This window comes from Octopus bimaculoides, chromosome 6, assembly GCF_046866305.1.
Source record: "Octopus bimaculoides isolate indiv1 chromosome 6, ASM4686630v1, whole genome shotgun sequence".
NCBI lineage: Eukaryota > Metazoa > Mollusca > Cephalopoda > Octopoda > Octopodidae > Octopus > Octopus bimaculoides.
In genome coordinates, this window is record NC_142933.1 from 47,030,415 (window position 1) to 47,049,263 (window position 18,849).

The 18,849-nt window shown below is 36.7% G+C and overlaps 1 protein-coding gene across 1 annotated transcript in view; it reads left to right on the forward strand.

The window, feature by feature from the left end:
* Window positions 1–18,849, forward strand: part of LOC106873405 (TM2 domain-containing protein amaretto) — a 49,112-nt gene that overhangs the window by 15,026 nt on the left and 15,237 nt on the right. The window lies entirely within an intron of this gene.

An 18,849-nucleotide genomic window follows, 5' to 3' on the forward strand; every position in this document is an offset into this window, starting at 1 on the left:
GGCTGCACCAGGCTCCAGTCTGATTTGGCATGGTTTCTGCAGCTAGATGCCCTTCTTAATGTCAACCACTCCAAGAGTATAATGATACCTGCAATGGCCACAACTATGATTCCACAGGTGCCATTTACATGACACTGGTAACAGCCACAACTATGATTTTATTTAGTTTGACGAGTGTTCTCAAGCACAACATATTGCAAAAGGTCTCAGACACTTGTCATCGCCTCTGTGAGGCCTGACATTCGAAGATCATGCCACTGACAATGGCAACAATTACGATTGACTTTCTGAAAAATATTTATCATGCATTCATATGGATTTCATCTATCTCAGTGTGACATCTACAAGTTCCAGAGCTTTAACATGCAAAACATGATACTGAGAAACAAGGCTATACCTTTTTAATTACAAGTACAGTCCTTAAAAGGGCTTCTGTACTGTCTCCTCAGTTTCACAGAGAAAGAGTAGGTCAGTCTCAGGTTAGAGAGAATAACCAAGATGCCATACAGTGGTTATGAAGTGGACTTCTTAACTGTTCTGCTATATTGTGTTTATATATGTGTGTACGTATGTATGTATGTATGTATGTATGTATGCATCTATGTATGCATGCATGCGTGTGTGTGCATGCCTGCCTGCCTGTCTGTCTGTCTGTCTGTCTATCTGTCTGTCTGTCTGTCTGTTTGTCTGTCTGTCTGCCTGCCTGCCTGTCTGCCTGCTTGCCTGCCTGCCTGCCTGGCTGTCTGTCTGTCTGTCTGTCTGTGAGTCAGTCAGTTAGTCAGTTTATTTCAAGATTTCTTGCCAATAGAGAAAGAACTGGTTTCTAACCTAGATCCAAGGTTCATTCATTGGAATTTCAACATCAACAACAGTGTATTTTTGTTTGTTTGTATGTATGTATGTATGTATGTATGCATGCATGTATGTATATGCAGATTTGTATGTTTTATGTATATAGTTATATATCTAGACATGCTCATGTATATTTAAATGATAAACTTTTGGAAAGTTTTACAGATTTTTACAGTTCCAGTGATGGATTGGATCTGTAATCTTCGAATTAGCTTTCTCCTTTCTGGTTTTGAGAAGCCTAATTTCTCAAGATTGGTATTTAGGCAGTATGCTACGTATCTCAGGGCCCCACTAATTACAGGCTACCTCGTCTGAGGTAGCCTGTAGAAGGGTATCATAAAAATGGTCTTCCAATCATTTGGTAGGCTCGCTTGTGGAGTGTAGGCAGAGATAATTGTAGCTGTGCTGTTCTGCAGGACTAGCCTGAGCTTAAGCACTCTATTGCATACCCTCTATGACTTTATCTACCCATTTCTCTGCAAGGAATATGTCTACACCCCTTACTCCATCCATGTTACTTTGCCAGAAGATTTTATACCTATGTGCCTTGCCTGTGAGGACCCTAGCTGAAGCTCCTCTCCATCTTACCTCTTGTATGCAGCATACATCAACACGTCTCCTTTCAAGCATCTCCACAGTCTCATTAGACCTACCTTTCAGTGTGCCTACATTGACAGTGCCAACTTTGAAAACTGGGAAAGGAATGTAAGGTGGGGCTTGGGAAGGAGAGATGTTATTCAGTGCCTGAAAAGAAGCGGGAGATTGTCGTGTTCGTTTTTAGGCCTGCTTCATCTGACTTACTTCTGACCCGACATCATTCAAACATTCAAGCGTGTTAAGATTAAAATTGTTGCCCCTACTGGAGGTAGGAGTAAGTGTTAGCGGCATTGTGAGTATAAGCAGTATGGTCATCGTAAAAGGTGGGGGGGGGGGAGTGATTTCAGACAGAGAGAGAGGAAGCAAGCTCATCCATACATACACACAAGCATGCACGCACACATACACAGGGGAACAAGCACACAAGTACAGCCCATTAGCTGTCTCCACTTGATATGCGCATGGAAAATTACTGGGTAGTTGTTGGAATATTTCTAGACAGGACGAAACGAAAGATAGTTGGTTAAGTAGGCAGGCAGCTAACCTGGTTGCGTTTTTCCGAGGAGGGAGTTGGGGTGCAAGTAGTATAGAGAACAACACGAGTGACGAGGGGCGGATTGAGAGAAGAGACATCTGGTAATGGTGGTGACAAATTTCTAGACAGAATGAAACAGAACGAAAGATAGCCAGTAAGTAGGTGGGCAACTGAGCTAGTTGCATTTGTCCCAGGAAAGAGAGACAGGAAGAGTGCTGGTAATTTACAGAGAACAGCCCAGTGAAGGGAGCAGTGGGGAGAAGAGACATCAGGTAGTGGTGGTGGGAGGAGAGAGAGAGAGAGATATCCGGTGTAGATGGTGAGAAGATAGAGATAAAGATCGAGATATCCGGTATTGGTGGTGGGGCAAAACAGGGTGGGCGCAGCACAAACAAGCAAGTTTAAATCGGTGAGATGGTACGAGGAACGAAAGTAGCAGGAATAATTAGAATAGTATACATTCATGATGTTCATGGGAGATGAGAAATTAAACTAGAGAAACGAGAAATTAGAAATTAAACAGGCCTAAAAACGAGTAATTATCCTAATTTAATTAGTTAGCTTCTGAGAAAATTAGCTGTTAGTAAACAATACATTTAAAGTGTTAATGGCAAATGAATGTATGAAAGATCTAAAAAAATAAGAGTCTTAGCTTAGCAATGCATAATCATCATTTGGTAACTGGGCAAGAATACGTGAGAGAATTGAATGGTAGGGAGTACATGGGACAAGGATTTTTAAATAGGTAGATGCAACTGGAAGCAAGTTTAATTTGCGGAAATGGTATGAGGAACAAAAGTAGCAGAAGTAATTAGAATAGTATACATCCATAGGGTTCATGGCGGATGAGAAATTAATAGATGCTGCCTTGAATCTGGCTATATAACCTGGATCATCATCATTTACAGTTATGTGCTTTGTCAAAGACAATAACAGTGGCAATATACAGCTACACGATACATATTTTCACCCCCAAGCAGGACCGTAGCCTGACAAAATAAGTCTAAAACGTTAATGTATTTTGAAATCTCTTCCCAATCAGAATCGAACAGTTTTGGACCTTTGTATTGCTTCTCTTCACCTGACATGCAGATTGTTATTACTTCTCTGGCCTGCAGCAGACACTGCAGCATTAGAAAAGTACTGTTCCATCTTGTTGGAACATCTTGCTGTAGCGTACGCAATGGTGAATCTCTACAATTCTGCAATTCAGTTGTGTGGGTAGGGTTATGTTTAAAATGCCCTATGATTTTTCGACATATAACAAACAATGTTTCTGTATCGGCGGCTTTAAATCCATGCAATATGCTCAACTGCAGGCTATTAACCAAACACAGAATATGAGCAAAACCAGTTTGATTTACAGCTGAAACCAAATTTCATGCATTGTCTGTCTCTAGAATCTGAATCTTCTTTGTTATATCCCGGTTTTTTACAAATTGTTTATATTACTCAGCAACATTGTTAGAATAGTGACATTCAACAACATGCACACATTTAAGAATAACACTTATTAAATTCCAGTCATCAGCAATCCAGTGGCAGGTATTCTACTATAACTTTCATTACTTAGGGATGTCCAAAAATCAAATTGCATAATTGCCTTTGAATTTTTCACTGGTTCTTTAACACTTTCTCTTTTGCCGTTATAAATATCAGTCAACATTCTATCAATAGTGCACCGGCAAGGTAGTTTATATTTTGTATTTTGAAGCACTGTACGAAATACTTGCTGACGACCATCATCTTCTACTATCGATATTGGTCTACCACTTTTAGCTATCCAGTTTGCAAGTGATATTTTAATGTCACGATGTATGGTAGCACTCACCAGATGATCAGACCGATGATAAAACTGACTCAAAGTAGTCTGCTTTGACTGTAGACTGACTAAATAAAGCTGACTTTGCAAGCTGAGGTTTTGAATACTGTAGCAAGTGTTTGTTTTGAAGGTGGTAAGTAAACGATGTGTTAGATCCATGGTATGTGAATGATTTGTTGCAATGGATGCAATAAACGTTATCAAAAGTTTTGATATTACCATCAGCCGACAATTTAGATCCAAAATGTTCATGTAATCAACCTGATATAGGTTTATATTCCATAACTTGATTCTTCTCTGCCACCATTTTACTGTTGTTACTATTGCTTCCTGGCTTCCGGCACATTTATTAATGATGGGTAGGAAATTAAATTTGAAACCGATTCATAAAAATTGAATCATTAAAACAAAAATTTAATTGTTCAAATAAATTAATGATTAATCAATTATTTAGTCTTTAAATTCTGCAACACTAATATATATATATATATATATATATATATATATACTAATAAAAGTCCAGTTCAATCTTGCTTGTTTGCTTGCAATGTTACACAGTCAAACTGGCACATAATGGGAAAGTACTATGAATTAAGTTGTCCCTGAAATGTTAATATGAATGGAATGAAACAAGTTTCGTGTAAACCGGAGGAGTAGTTATTGAGATATTTGGGGTTAGGTGGTATAAATATCCAGAATGGTGCATAACGGGAAAATGTTCTGAATATAACATCATCCTGAAAGGGAAGAAACTCTAACATTTTAATTAGACACAGTGACTTGACAATGAAAAAATACGATTTGTTTCACTTTTGTAGAACACAATATATATATATATATATATATATATATATATATATATATATAGATATATATATATAGATACACATACATAATGTAGATAGGGTTAAAATCCATGCCATGTCCTCTTGTAATGGTGAACAGATACTACCAAAAATCTTTCCAATCTCCTGTTTTAATATATACATAAACACACACACACACATGGGATTAATAGAACGGAAATTATGAGTATATATATATTTTTATATTTACTTGACAGAAAGTTACAAAAGTGATTCAAGGATCAAGAGTTTCATGTACACCACTGATCAAACTGTGGCAAGGTTTCTACCAGTGATAGCAATGCAAAATTCTATATAGGTCTCACAGAGGACTCATTCAAATCCAGATATACTCAACAGCCACACACATTTAGGTATGAAGCAACAAAAGATTCAAAATGCATCTGGAGTTTAAAAGACAAAGACATCTCCAATTACAAAATTAAATGAAATGTTATTGAATCTACTGTTGCCATCAATCAATGGCAGTTAGTACTAATTCTCCTTATTTGAAAAATACAATATACTTACATAACCTGTCAATCTATTAAATTCTAAATTGCAGTTGATTTCTTCATGACCCCACCAAAGGAAGTTCATTCTACTATTTTTCAAGCTTCCCAGTTGATGATATTGTATGTCTTTACTATCTCTGGTGCTTGTCACACATCTACCTTTCATCGTCCCCTCATACACATTATCTCTTTACCTGCACTTATCTATTCTTGCACAACCTAGTATCCTACACACATGGCCATTATAAGCTTCACTTTTATATATGTATGATATATACTATGCAATCCACTCCCTCATTCCATGTTACTTTTTATGGGAATTACTTACCTCGTATCACATTCATTTATATGTTCAGACACACTTATATGTATATGTATATATGGTTATCACATATAATGAACTGATCAAGTGCATTCACCTGTTGGACAAGCAATGGGATGTACTTTACTGTTCAGCTTTAAAACCATGTGGATATAATTTTTAAAAATTTATTAATAATTTTCTTTTTTCATTATTTTAATTCATTTGATTTGCACACACTTTACTACTACTACTGCTACTACTACTACTGCTACTACTACTGCTGCTGCTGCTACCGCTGCTGCATACTTTATTAACTAGGATATTATCTGAGGATTCGTGCAGAATACCAGATTGCACTTTTCTTTGGGTCAACAATGTAGATCTCAATTTCAGTATCCTTCAGCTTCATTGGTTGCAGTTTGGGTGTTGTGCCAAGTATACCAATTACCACAGGAATAATTGTCATCTGAGTCTTTCTCAATTACTTCATCCCATTGGTTAGGTCCTGATAGTTCTCAATTTGTTTTCCAATTCCTTTGGTATCTACTCTATTATCACATAGCATTGCAGAGTTTATGATCTTACATTTGTTTCTTTTGTATTCTTTGATATTTGGTGTTCATACTTTAATAGTATTGTCAGTCTTTATGGGAAAATTTCATAAAATCTTGTAATACTTATTCTGTATCGCAGCCTTTGGCTCATATTCATAACATTTTCCTGTTACTTTGAATCCATATTCTCAGCTAACATTTTAATGCACTCTTCTACCTACAGTCATGCCTGTGCTTATACTGTTTCTGTGTTAGCTTACTGAATTCACTTAACAGATGGTTAATACTTTTGTCTCCATTCCCTACAGACTCTGCGTTTGCTCTCTGACTGAGTTTTACCTATAATGAAACAATGCCTGAGTAAGGAATATTTTTTGTGAATTTAACATTTTCATATGTGGAACTCCTGACACCCTCATAATGCAACAGATTGACTTTGATTAGCAAAAATCTTTATGTTTATATGCAAAGGAATCCTAAATTTTACAACTGATCATTTGTGAACTATGTAGTAAGGAGACAAATGCTAGATTTTGGTTAGCTTTGCCCATAACTGTTTCTGTTTATTGACAGTGAGTTTTGGTCTGAAAGGGAATTGATACTGTCTTATTGTGAAGTCATAATCTGTATCAGATAGTTGCAGGTTTATACAGGGAATCACTAAAATATGACCTGCATCAAAATCAGTAAGTTTACTTTATTTTATGAAAGTTATGGTAGCAGTTTCATTGAAAGTGGCTGTGAGAAATTAACCATTTTAAGAAGGAAAGGAACTGAGGTAGATAATGTCTGCAAATCTGGGTTATTTGTATGTTGAGGAAGAAGAAAGAAGGGAAAAGGAAGAAAGGAAAGGAGGAATGAGAGATAGATGGAGAGAGAGAGAGAGAGAAAGAGAAGGAAACAGAAAAAGAAAAAAGTTAAAGAAATGGAGAGAAATAAGCAGTGAAGGAGTCAATAAAAGAAAGAAAGGAAGAGAGAAGGAAGGAGGCAAGAAAGAGAAAGATAGTGAAAGAAAGAAAGAAAGAAGGTGTGTGTGTGTGTGTGTGTGAGAGAGAGAGAGAGAGAGAGAGAGAGAAGGATGGAAGGAAGTAAAAAAGAGTGGAAGTAAAAAAAATAGAAGAAGTATGGGAAAAAGGGTAAGAAATAAAAGGAGAAAGACAGGGAAAGAGAAAGGGAGAGAGAAAAGGAAAGAAAGAGAAAGCAAGATAGAGAGAAAGTGATAGAGAATGGAAGAAAGAGGAAGAAAAAAGAGGGAGGAGATGAAAGAAAAAAAAGAAAATAGATAAACAAGTAGACATAGATAGATAGTTAATAGATTGCTAGATAGATGACATGTATTTGTAAAAAACGTAACAAGGAAAATGTATTTGTTTTGCAGGATTCTTGATGTGAAATTGTGTTTTGAAACAAATGTTGTTATTCCTGGGGATGGTCATCTGTTGCTAATAAACACATGCACTATTTATTTGACCTTCACTTTAGCTTTATTGAGAAATTAAAACCATATGGTGAGAAAGAAAGAGAGAGTGAAAGTGCCATTGTTATATGTCTGTATGCATATATGTATATATGTACATGTATGTAGTTACACAAAGAGAGGGCGCGAGAGAGAGAGAGATGGAAGTTGTAAACTGAACAGAAAGTTGTGTGACAGATGACAGCTTTCACAATTATTATTCTATGGATTATTATTAATAATTATTCCTCGCCAGCACCTTAGTTATCATTACTGTTTCTGTCTATAACCAACATAATCATTACCAATATTAGCTTCAAATTTTGACTCAAGGCCAGCAATTTTAAGGAAGGGGATAAGTCGATTGCATCCACCCCAGTACTCAGCTGGCACTTATTGTATCAACCCCGAAATAATGAAAGGTAAAGTCAACCTTGGTGGCATATGAACTCAGACTGTAAAGACAGACAAAATGCTGCTAAGCATTTTGCCTGGCATGCTAACAATTCTGCCAGTTTGCTGCCTTAGTAGTAGTAGTAGTAGTAGTAGTAGTAGTAATAATAATAATAATAATAATAATAATAATAATAATATTTTCTACTAAAGGCACAAGGCCTGGAATTTGAGGGGAGGGGGACAGTCAATTACATCAACCCCAGTACTCAACTGGTACTTATTTTATCAACCCTGAAAGGATGAAAGGCAAAGTTGACCCTAGCAGAATTTGAACTCAGAACATGAAGACAGGCGAAATGCTTGGGGGAGGGGGTGTTAATTGCATTGATCTCAGTGTTCAACTGGTTTGTATTTTATCAACCCCGAAAGGATGAAAGGCAAAGTCAACTTTGGCAGCATTTGAACTCAGAACATAAGACGGACAAAATGTCACTAACCATTTTGCCTAGTGTGCTAACAATTCTGCCAGTACTACTGTTAGTAAATAAGGCTGTGAGCTGATAAAATTGTTAGCATACTGGGTGAAATGCTTAGAGGCATTTAGCCCATCTTCACATTCTGAATTCGAATTCTGTTGAGGTTGATTTTGCTTTTCACCCATTTGGGGTCAATAGAATAGGTATCATTTGAGATCTGGAGTTGATGTAACCGACTTACCCCTTGCCCCAAAATTGCTGGCCTTATTCCAAAATTTGAAATCAATATTATTGTTGGTAATTACTAATAGTTCTATTGATAAACGTCTGTACACATCTAGACAGAATGGAGTTATTTCCCTTGACCTGTATTTTATAAAGTTCAGTAGAAATGTCTTCTAAGGCCAGGCCTTAAATAATGCATATTTTTATTGAAGTACACTGTTAGAACATAGCACATCACTTATACCTTATGATTTTCTGCAGCGATAAACGTGAATGTGCCCTTAAATAATACTTTGCATTTGATAGTGCCTTTATCTGTCTGAACAATCTTTGTTGCTTAATTTAAATAAAAGAATCACACACACACACACACACACACACACACACACACGCATCATTATTCAAGAGTAAGTTCCTTTAACATTTTGGTACTGCTTAATACAACCATGAGCAAATGTATTTAGTAAAAAGTATATTTTTTGGAATAAACAGTTAATATTATTTCATTTTGTATAAGATTTAAAATGTTCACTGCCATATTCAATCCACAATCAATGTCCTATTTTCAACTGCTAAAATCAAATGTGTCCAAAGCTTTGTGGTACAGTGCTTCATCTCTTCTTTGATACTTTTATTGGGAACGCTCAGTGTCTATGATTGCTGTTTTGTAGACCTGATCACAAAGATAGCCCCAAAATAAGAAATTGGAGGGATTCAGATCAGGGCTTCATCATCATCACTGTCATCATCATCATCATTGATATCGTTGTTGTCATCAGCGTCGCCATCATCATTGTTGACATCGTTGTCATCATCGTCATCATCGTTGTCATCATCATCATTGCCGTCATCATTATCATCATCATCATCATCATTACCACCATTGTTGTCATCATCATCATTACCGTCATTGTCGTCAGCATCATCATCATCATCATCATCATCATCATCATGCCCACTTTTCCATGTTTCCATGGGTCAGACAGAGTTCATCGAGGCAGATTTTCTACAGCCACATTGGCCTTTCTGCTACCAACTTTCATCTATTTCCAAGTAAGGTAATATTTCTCCATGACCAGACATGTTTTTGCAAAAGTGAATGATGCTGCTTGTATGGCAATGACACTTCATTTACAACCATCATTTGATGTCAAGGCAAGAAAACACAAGCCATACACACACACACACACACACACTTCTTTAAGTTTCTGCCTACCAAAATCCACTCACAAGGCTTTGGTTGACACAGGGCTATAGCAGAAGACACTTACCCAAGCTGCCACAAGACCATGTGGTTGGGTAGCAAACTTCTTAACCATGCAGCTACTCCTGTTTCTTAGTGATAACATGATTGATCCATTTCTAGGCCACAAACATCTTAGAAATTATATATTAGTGACAGAGGCAGTATTATTACTGAAATGTAATTAATATTGTCTCTGTCACTAATATATATTTTTTAACATGTTCATTGGCTAATCATGATATCAGTGCCTGTTCTGACTCTATTTTTCTATATAAAATTGCTGGGGTCGCTGCTGTCTGTAGTGGTCGAGTGTCCAGAACAAAGAAGGTTGAAATCATGTGATTTGGTGGTCTCGGCACTGGAGATGATGGGGATTTATCTCCTTGCTAGCGATATAAACAAAAGTGCATTTTGCACCAAAAGCCAATATGAATGTTTCTCCATGGTATCTGCTGTAATATTGTTTGTTCTAACAGAACATCCACTTTTAAGTGGGGATAATTCTTAGAAGTTGGGTTTTACGGTATTACTGTACATTTTGGTCCTAGTGTACTGGTGTATTTTCTTGCTGTAGAATATTCTCAAGAATGTTCTTTTCATTTTCATACCTAGTACCAAAACTTCTTTATGATACTAAATGTTTTTACACCTTTCAGTAGCTCTTTTAGAGAAAGAGAGAGAGAGAGAGATAGTGAGCACCTTTGACATCTGCTGCATTGGACTATGTGGAGCTGTTTTGAATAGTAATAACAACACTTATGGCTTTGTTTCCCTAATAATTGTTTGGCCTTTCAGATATGAGTAGGGCTTTAACTGAGCCTGCAGCTTTAAATTGCTGAAAAGTTTTACAAATGGTAATCCCTGATTTATTTCTTGTTTGCATATTGTTATATTGTGCCATTTCTAGAACAAAAATTCTTATTTGATAATGACATTTTTCTATTACACACACACAAATATGTTCTTTCAACGGCCACAGTCAAATGACTGAAACAAGTAAAAGAATAAAAGAAAGAATTGCAAAAATAATATTAACAAATATATATAAACCAGATTGTAGAATAAGAAATAAAAACTTTTGTCATTTAGATAATAGTAAAGTGACTTCTGAATCATTACATGTGCACATGCACACACACATACACCCACACACAATTATATATGTGCACCCATAAATAGAAGTCTCATATTGAAGCACCTAGTCATATTTGCTACTATATGTGTATGTACACACACACACACACACACACACACACACACACACACATGCACACACATATACATATGCATACATTCATATATATGTATTCATGTATATATGCATATATATTGATGCATACATCATCATTTAACATCTGTTTTCTATGGCTTGGACAGTTTGACAGGATCTAACAAGTCAAAAGATTGTGTCTAGCTCCAGTCTCTACTTTTGGTATGACCTCTGTGATTAGATGCTCTTTCTAACACCTATCACTTTACAAAGTGTATTGAGTGCTTTTTTATTCATGGTCCCAGCTCTACTGAGGACACCATGTAATTCACTAGACCAAAAGTCCCCTTGACTGAATGTAATAGTAGAGAAGGAGACAGCTCTATACTAAGTGTTGAGAGGTGAAAATAGGATAAGCGGACAGAAACAGGTTTCTTGCAGTAGAAGAAGATGCAAGGCTACTCTGCATTATGTAAAGGGAAGTAACTGGGGGTCAAAGCTGGAAAAAAATATAAAGATGGTGGCAATGAGGTGTCAGAGCTTACCCTTAAAGTACAAGAAGGTGAATAGAAGAGCATAATTGGCGAGTGGGTAAATATTGCAAAAGTGTAGGAAGAGAGTAAGAAATGGTTAGAGATGGGATTAGGGGTAAATGTAGTGATAGGTGAACAAGAGTGGAGGGAGGGTCACTGGCAAATATGAGTTGAGGGGGAAGATGGTAAGAATGAGAAATGGATGTCAGGAGAAGTGATATCTCTATATTTAAAATCTTTCATGCTTCTTTCTTTTCAGAATAACTAAGTGTGTGCTGTTATCTATCTGTACACACTTTCTCACTTATAGCATCATGATTCTCTCTATACATTGTCTTGTAATCTAGAACAGGGGTTTTCAAACTTTTTGACTTGCAGACCCCTTTATATTTCAGGCTTTACCTTATAAACGCTTATGAAATTTATACATAAATATTTACCTAAAATAACATATTTTTACATTTATTTATTTAACAGTATTTAAACAAATACGTTTATTGTCAATTAAAAGATTTCGATTAAAAAAACATATATAAAATCAAATTGCCCATAAAAAGTATTTGCTGTCCACGGACCCCCTGTCTTGTCCTTGTGGACCCCCTGTGGTCTGCGGACCACAGTTTGAAAACCCCTGATCTAGAACATGTCATGCCTCTGACTCTTACTCAGCAGAACTTGAGCAAAACTTTTTACTTTTTGCTTCTCCCTTTGCTGAGTAACTTGTCACCTAGCTTCCTTTCTAGCTATCTGATGTGATTCTCTGCTGTCCCCATTTTTCCAATCTTTATAAGCCCTTCTCTCTGCTTTTATGGATCAGTCTACTTCACTGTGTAACCATGATATTGCCCTCAGTCTGCCTGGAACTTTGCCCTAACCATAGATTTTGCATGTGTCCTTGAGTATGTTGTCTCATAGGAAAATCCAGTTGTCCTCTATGTTTTACCTCTTTATCTCCTCCCTTTTCTCAGCAAATGCTTCAGCTAGTACTTCTCTAAATCTCTGACTGTTCACTGGATTGTTTTGCTTTCATATCTTCCTTTTCCAGATTAGTCTGTGTCTCTGAGCCTTTCTAAGTCTGAAGCTACCAACCACTATCATATGTTGGAATGTGCATTCTTCCTTTGGGATGGGCTTTGCATTTATAACCATCTGTTTATCCTGTTCTCTGATGAGAATGTAGTGAATTTGGCTTGTGAGCCTGTGTCACCTGATAGGTGATCAGGGGACTGGCTGATTTTCTGAAATTAGTGTTGTAGATCAAGTTCTCTATTCATAGAACTCCAAGAGCCTTGTTCCCTCCTCGTTTCAAGAGCCTAAGCTGTAACCTCCATGCACTCCAAGGAATCCATCAACATGTTCCCCAACATATGTGTTCAAGTCACTAGTCACAAAAAGAAAACCATTGCCATTTGTCATTGAAGTGAAAAGATCCTGTAGAACCATTCTTTCTGTTCATCTGCCAGTCCAGATTATACTATCACACATTCTGACCACTTTAATCACTTTATCTATTTCTCTGCCAGAAGAATGCTTATGCCAGCCATCCTATAGCTATTGCCTGTTCAAAAGAGTTTATACCTTTGTTCTTTGCCCATGAGGAGTTTGGCTGAGTCTCCTCCACCATCTTTCCTCTTGCGCATAATACACATTTTCATATCTCCAATCTAGCATTTCAATAATTTCATTGGATCTACCTTTTATTGTGCCAATATTGATTGTAGTGGCTTTGATGATGTAGATTTCATAGGAAGAGTGATTGGTAGCCGGGGGAATGTTTTCTTCACCTGAAAATAAGTTTTGTATGAATATTTATCAGTAGGTAGTAGGCTCTTGTACATGTCCAATTAGACAAATATTTACCACTCAATATATTACTATTTCCTGCAATTGCTGAACCATTGGGGACGATCACCTTACCAGGAGGAAAGGAAGGAAAAAGAAGTAGAAGTGGACGATAAAAAGAGTGGGAGGTTCCCAGCTAGGCCTTAGCAACAGAAAGGAAGGGAAAGGGTACAAATAGCAATGGTGCATGTTTGTGTACATACACCACTGTGTATTTCATATCCATATTAGTAAATATTACACACACACACACACACACACACACACACACACACACACATATGCACATGCACATACATAAATAAAAATGTGAGATGGCAGAAGGGGACACACCCATCCATCACACTTATAAAAAGGAAAAAGGTGTGGTTGAAAGTTGCCGGCAGGGTGGGTGGGAGTGGGGGAGCAAATCATGTATGTCTCTAATAGAGGTAATAATGGTGGGGTGGGGGCAGCAGAAGCAGGTAAAAAGGTTCAGATGATGCAGACACAAATGCTACTTTCTGTCCATGATATCTGTAACAAGGTAAAATTATTATTACTCTCACTTTATAGTAATTTTAGTCATTTTATATATGAATAGTGAGCCAATCCAATATCGCAGAATATTGGAAGTCCAATATTGCAAATCCAATATTACATAATATTGTTTGTTAGTGATTGCGTTTGTGTGTGTGTGTATGCAAGCAAACCAGGTAAATTCTGAGCTTCTCTTCTTTAATATCTAATATATAATCACACTGTATGATAATTTTGCATTTCCTTCTTTCTTCCCAATCATTTATCAGTAAACACTATGCTTATTAGTAAAAGTATACAATACAATGTAATAATAATTCTAGCACATACTTCGTGTTATATCATCCAATATATATTTCTTGTTAATATTAAATCTTTGGAAAATTTCCATTTTTCATTTAAATGTATATATACGTAAATTATGTGATTTTAAGTAATAATCTTATTAGGGGAAAGAGCATAATCTGTCTGTATCTTTCCAGCTCCTCTCTCTCCACATCTCTCTTAGAGATGTATAGGATATATTCTTCTGGAAACTAACATTACCAACACTACCTGTTTATATTTTGAAGTATGATGTATGTGTAGATTGTCTTCTGTTGTCTTGTACTTGTGTATGAGACTATCTCGTATTTGTGTATGTGTGTGCCATAGTTCCATTGTTTAAGGATCAGAGGTGTGACATGTTCTGGATTGCAAGGCAGTGCATCAGAGAGAATCAAAATGTAGATGAGAAGTGTGTACAAATGGATAACAGTACATTTGTGCTTAGTGAAGTATGGAAGTGATACTATGAAAGGATATTAAATGTAGAGAATGCATGGAAAAAAGAGTCTTTCAATTATGGACCAAACAAAGGGAAGAGCAATTCTAGTTGATAGCAGAATAACAGATAAAGTAATCAAACTCTTGGTCAATCAGGAATTATGACTGACATGCTGAAAATATTGAACAGAGCAGGACACAGCCAAGTTACCTGCATTGTTAATTAAGTTGTACAAGAAAGTGTCATATCCAATGAGTGGTGTAGCAGTTTTGTAGTCAACTGTCACAAGAGTAAAGGTGATGCCTTAGCAAAGGGTAATTACAGAGGCATTAAATTGCTGGAGCATGCCAGGAAGGTTACAGAAAGAGTTATAGATCAATTAAAGAGGAAGAGAATTAGCCAAGATGAAATGCAGTTTGGTTTTTGAAGTAGAAAGAAGCACTATGGATACCCTCTCCAATTATCAGTATTAAGACTTGGCAATGAGTACTGTGATGTGTTTAGTGTTGGTAGGGATCTACTAATGCTTTGTTCTCAGTCACCACTATTCATTTTAGTTCTCCAAGCCATAACAGAAGACCTTTAAGACCAGTTGCCACCGGGAACTGTGCTGATGACCTCATTGTTATCACTGAGTTTGTAGTAGAATTAGAAAAGAAATTCCAGGTATGGATGCAAAACCTGTAATCAAAGGGTCTCAAAGTCAACTTAGCAAAGACCAAAGTTTTAGCATGTCATAAAACAGACAGGACTCTACTCTCTTCAGGTAAATGGCCCTGCTTGATATATAGTGAAAGAGTCAGTAGAAATTCCTTATGATATAGTGACTCTATTATCCACGAGTGAGGAACAAAGTCAAATGCCTTCTTACAGTCTAGTCATACAGTCAGTAGGTTTCAGCTTTGCTGTTTTACTTCCTTAAGGTTCCATGTATCCTAGGCTCTCAGCACTTCAAGCTGTCCTCATCCATATGCATCACATACCCAAGCCATTACAGTATTCTATCTTGCACTCCTTGTCCATCAATTACATACATTGAGATTAAGCACCCAACAGAATATACTTGCTTAATTTCTTTCTAGTATTCACATGTTCTCTATATTCAAGGCCCATGTCTCACTAATGTTCATATAGTTCATACATAAGCGTCATACAATCTGCATTTCACTTTTAGAGAAAAACCTTTTATTGCTAAGAGAGGTAATAACTCACTGAGCTCTCCACACCTTGTTTTAACTCTGACTGATATACTTTGAAAATAACCACCACTACTGCTAATTAGGTTATCTAGATAACAGAAGCTATTTACTACTTCTAGGCATCCTTTTGAATATTTGAGAAAATCTATTTTTTGTTTGTACTTGGAGTTTATTGCCTCTGCACATCTTCCACATACAAAGTCTGTTTTCTCTGTTGCCTATGAGTCCTCAGCATATTTTGCGTGTTCATAGTTTTCATTGGGTACACCATTTTGAATTTCTCTCCACTCCTTCTCTTGCATACTGAGCAATGCAAATTTCCCTGATGGTGAAGGGTCTTGTCTGTTTTTCTACATACTAATATTTTAGTTTTTGTTAAGTTAACTTTGAGGCCCTTTGATTTCAGGTTTTGCTTCCAGGCCTGGAATGTCTTTACAAATATTATTGCAGATACAGCTTTAAGAATGAAGTTTTGCATATAGGAATTCCTATGGACATTCAATCTTAAACTCCTCTGTTATGGTCTGGAAGTCTATGATAAATAGTGGGTTGAGCACTGAGCCTTGGTGAACCTACTTGCACATTAAATTCATCTCTGTACTCATTATTAACTCTCACCTTGCTGACAGTCTACCTGTACATGACTTAGATGGCTCTCGCAAACTGTTCATCTATTAACTTCCTCAAGAATTACCAGATCACTGAGTGAGGGACTCCATCAAAAGTTTTCTCTAGGGTGAAGAATACTATGTACAGCAGTATACTCTTAGCCATGTATGTGTGTACCTTTTCTGTAATTGTCTCACTGAGAAGATGGCTTGAATAGTACTTCTTCCTGGTACAAAACCAAACTCATCTCATTGAGGCTAACTCGTTCTCTAATCAATTGTGCTACACATGTTTGCATGATTTCTGTGACCTGATACTCCTTTAAATTACTGCTCTCCAAGGCATTTGCTTTTTGTCCTTGTAACAGTTGATTATGGTGTTGCTACACCAGTCATTAGCTATAATACTTTCCTATACAATATGATTGACTAAATAGATAACAAGTTCATATTACCATGCCAGATACTTGAAGCATCTGAGTAGTGATTCTTGATGGATCAGGTGCTTTCTCTGTCTTCATAACCTTAAATGCTTTATCTACCCTACTGTTGTCTTCTATACTGACTGTTTCCTCCGTTGGATTAACACTGGGAAGACCCTCTTTCTCTCATGCATTCTCTACATTTAATAACCCTTCATAGTAGCCCTTCTGTACCTCTTTCTTTTCATCATTTCCAAGTGCAAGCATGCCATTATCCACCTATGTGAAGGCATGTGGCTTAGTGGTTAGGGTGTTGCACTCATGATTATAAGATTGTGGTTTTGATTCCTGGACCAGGTGATGCGTTGTGTTCTTGAGCAAAACACTTCACTTCACTTTGCTCCAGTCCACTCAGCTGGCAAAAATGAGTAACCCTGTGATAGACTGGCGTCCTGTTCAGGTGGGGAATATATATGCCATGGAAACCGGGAAACCAGCCCTTATGAGTTGGTATGATTCAAAAAGGAAACTTTATCTTTACCTTACCTATTATCCATTTGTGCACATTTCTCACCCTCAACATCTTGATTCACTTTGGTATGCTGCCTTGCATCAAGGAATACCTAACAACTCTGATCCTCATATCATAGAACACTGGTAAACTTTTCATGTTCAGCTTCTCCCATTGCTTGATGCAACTGCCATCTAGCCTCTTTTCTGTCTGGTATAGTTCTCAATACTCCCTTTCTTTCAGTCTTTCCAATTCTGTCTCTTCACTTTTATGTCTCTGTCTACTTCACTGTTCTACCACCGTCTCATTTTTAGTTTGGTTGCACCAGTCATAAATTTAATCTGTAGCTCTCAGCAGGTTGTTCTGTGACAATTTCCTTTTATTTTCTGTGCTATAAGTATCTTTTTTTTTTTTTTTTTTTTTGTCAGATGCTTCAACTAGTACTTCTCGAAATTTCTGATTGTATTAGTGATCTTTATCTCCCTTTCCTAGATTGATTTCTGCCTCTGAGTCTAACTCTAAATCTAAAGTCACTAACCACTTACCAATGTTGGGTTGTATAGTCCTCACCAGGAAAAGACTTCACTTTCACAAATATTTCTTTATCTTATGAATGCATGCCCACACTCACGCGCACACACACATGTGCATCTGTGTTTGTGTGGATCATATACACATAAATACACACACACTTATAAATATGTACACGTATAAGAATAAATTGTGGAGTTATCTGTCAGAAAGCATGGCAAGTCCACTGATATATTCTTGAACAATCAAAATGCCTTTTGTTGCACTCACTGGTTTAATGAAACATACACATACATAAATACATGCATGCATAATCTAGGATAAGGAAGAACTCAATGTAGCAAACAGAATAAGGATACTTGCTGTTTATTATTATGACTCTTGCCTCCTCAAAGAACAGTAGTAAATGTGTAGATAAATAGTCTGTATATACACAGTAAATGCAGTGAGTTACAGGCAAATGAGTAATGCAGTGATAATAATAATATAAATAATAATAATAATAATAATAATAATAATAATAAATGCCCAGATACAATACCAGGCAGTGGCTCTCATGGCTTCTGATCTTAATTGATTGGATGTATATGTGAGAAAAATCAAGAGTTGTTCTTGATATTCGTTGACATTACTAAGGCCTTTGACACTGTTAACCGGCAAGCACTAGGGAAAATTCTGAAAAAGCTTGGTATACCTGACAAGTTGTTGAATATTCTTATCTCTTGTCATGAGGGAATGAAGGTTGCTGTCATGTCCGGTGGGGAATCTCTGGCTTCCTTCAAAATTACAAACAGCACAAGGCAAGGTTGTGTTATGGCCCTATTTTGTTTCCACTCTTTTTTTCAGTGATGCTGAGGTATGTCTTTGGTGACATACAAAGTGGTG